Consider the following 3379-nt stretch of genomic DNA (forward strand, 5'->3'; position numbering starts at 1 on the left):
TGCAGAGTTTATTATTCCAATAACAAACAACACGTCACTTTAACTTGAATTAGTTGTTCCTCATTAAATCTGCGACCAAACAGTAATAACATCGATTCCCTCGTCACAGAACTACAGGATTGCCACAGCTGACATACATCTCGCAGTGCCAGCGCGCGAAGTTAGGTATGCAACATGGCGCCAGTATTTCAGTTGGTCAGACTCTCAATATACACGGCACTGCTTGGGGTGAGTGTGCGTACCTCTGGGCCATCCTGTTGTGGTGTGGAGATTCATCTATTTGTAGCCACTGAAAACATTTTTCAATTATCTCTTGAACTTGTAGTTCACTTGTCCCGTTGCTTTACTCATTCTAAACCTCTAATTTATTTTGCCTTCCCAACTCCAGGGATGCCCCCACGGAGAACCGAGCAGTGGTCACCATGCCCACTGCAGTGGCCTTCACCTGCTTAATTATTTTTGTTGCACACAATGAAGTTACACTTTGGGCACATTCCTTAATGTTATATTCCTTCACTCAATAGAATTGTCAGAACAGTAGAAAGTTAAATTTCATGCTTTGGCAATTTTCCATTTTCTTGTGTAAATATGGAGAAGGAAGGAGCATTTGCTTTGTGATAAGCAAGATATACGCTAAGTTATAAGAATCGGTACGTTCTTAAAATTTTCAGATTTCACTCCAGATTTTTAGTACACCAGCTACGATCCTCAAATCTGAAGACAGATTTTGATTATATACTTTAATTAGTCCATGAGAGGTCATCATGGAAAATCACCAAGGCATTTTTGAATCAGCCGAGACAAATGGCAGATTAAGACCCCAAGGAGAGAGAGTGGACTGACCAAGAATAAGCCTGTTTTTGTTTTTTCATGATGAGATGAGTTAATTATCTTCAAAAGGGGTGTACAGTCATAAAACCTCCATGCATGTCGTGTTTAAATTTACCCAAAAATCCAGTTTTCATTCATGCACTCCCTTGGAGTTCCCTTCGTATGCGTACAAAGTTTTGGGCTGCTAGGTTGCATGGTTTTGGAGTTATGGAGGTGAAACACACAAACGCTAGCATTTATTATTAGAGAAGACAAGATTTTGTGTTCCTCCTTCACCTTTTCTTGAGTCATTTGACCGCCAGATCTGAAGCGTTTTTTGATCGTCCTGGCCTTCCTTATCCCCCATATTTATTTTGGAAATAAAATCCATTTAACTTCAAGAAATGTTTCCCCACCTTTCCCCAACCATGTGTTTCACCACGAATTTTGACTTGTTTGGGTGATCCTGGGGTAAAATATCACAGGTAAAATCAGCTGGCACACACAAACAAAGATTTAAGTTTCAATTGAAAGTACACCTCAGGTCAAAGCCATGCAACCACGACAGAGACAAAGTACCACATGCTTAGCGATTTTATTCACACAAAATATCTTTGTCTCGTTAAGAGAAACAAACTGTTGAAAGTTAAATTTTTCAAACTAACTAAATTTTTGAAAATTTCTGTGAAGGGAATGATTACAACATCCAAGTAGTAATCATCTTCTAAATAACAGGCTAGAACCTGAGGGTCTAGGTCTTGCATAGTTATTTGCTTTCATATCATCAAAACAACCTTAAAAAAATAGTGTACACCTCTCCAAAACCGCACATTTGACAATGGGATAAAGGAACATGGCTTTTCATATCAAGACAATGCTTATAAACAAGCGTTACGCCTAGGTCCCCCGTGGGGGAAGTGATGTGAGTTGACAAAGTGGAAGACGCAGAAAACATGCGATGATATGATATTTCGCTCACAAGGTTCAGACATACATGGAGGCGGCCATCTTGGATTTTGACGTGGCGACCCAATTTTCAATACGGTTCTTCCTTATGCCGAGATACACCCACAAGATCAATACGGTGGATCTGCGTGAGGAAGGTCTGGATTAAGTTAAATATCATATATGTGGATCTGTGTGAGGAAGGTCTGGATTAAGTTAAATATCATATATGTGGATCTGTGTGAGGAAGGTCTGGATGAAGTTAAATATCATATATGTGGATCTGTGTGAGGAAGGTCTGGATTAAGTTAAATATCATATATGTGAATCTGTGTGAGGAAGGTCTGGATTAAGTTAATCATCATAGATGTGGATCTGTGTGAGGAAGGTCTGGATTAAGTTAAAGATCACATAGGTGGATCTGTGTGAGGAAGGTCTGGATTAAGTTAAACATCATATATGTGGATCTGTGTGAGGAAGGTCTGGATTAAGTTAAAGATCACATAGGTGGATCTGTGTGAGGAAGGTCTGGATTAAGTTAAACATCATAGATGTGGATCTGTGTGAGGAAGGTCTGGATCAAGTTAAACATCATATATGTGGATCTGTGTGAGGAAGGTCTGGATTAAGTTAAATATCATAAATGTGGATCTGTGTGAGGAAGGTCTGGATTAAGTTAAACATCATATATGTGGATCTGTGTGAGGAAGGTCTGGATTAAGTTGAAGATCAATATGGTGGATCTGCGTGAGGAAGGTCTGGATTAAGTTAAATATCATATATGTGGATCTGTGTGAGGAAGGTCTGGATTAAGTTAAATATCATATATGTGGATCTGTGTGAGGAAGGTCTGGATGAAGTTAAATATCATATATGTGGATCTGTGTGAGGAAGGTCTGGATTAAGTTAAACATCATAAATGTGGATCTGTGTGAGGAAGGTCTGGATTAAGTTAAATATCATACATGTGGATCTGTGTGGGGAAGGTCTGGATTAAGTTAAACATCATATATGTGGATCTGTGTGAGGAATGTCTGGATCAAGTTAAATCTCTATATATAAAGGAGGACTGTCTGTGTGTGTATATGTGTGTGTGTCTGTCTGGATGTCCGCTTAAAACTCAAGAACTACACATCGGAGAAAAGTTTTGGACACAGATTCGGAATCAGCATAAAATCCCGGTGGTTTTAGGCTACGTTTTATTTTAATATCAATTGTTTAAAAAAACAGCGCCAGCTGCAATTCCATGTTTGAGGCGGCGCTAACGTTCGGGGTGTATTGCAATGGTTTGTCGGGTTTGGCTGTGGGTCCAGAATAGCTCCCATTTCCTTATGTTCTTCCACTTTTATTTTGATTCTTCTGTTACAACGCCTTCCTTATCTACCTTATATCCGCCCGACGAGGCCTCTACATAATTTCATGCGGCAGAATTTCGTGCATTTTGAGTGAAAGAAGTTAGATGAAGTTGTAGGAGGAAGAAGAGGGCGGTCACTTTCGAGGCCTCGATCGTGAGTGGAAATGGTGGGAATTGCGTTTGTATCGCAAAGTAAAGGATCTGCATTCATTTCTGAACTTGCATTGGTGGATTGTTATACATCTGCATTATTTTTCATAAAAAAACTTT

This window comes from Myxine glutinosa, unplaced genomic scaffold, assembly GCF_964187855.1.
Source record: "Myxine glutinosa unplaced genomic scaffold, kmMyxGlut1.1 SCAFFOLD_1026, whole genome shotgun sequence".
Lineage (NCBI taxonomy): Eukaryota > Metazoa > Chordata > Myxini > Myxiniformes > Myxinidae > Myxine > Myxine glutinosa.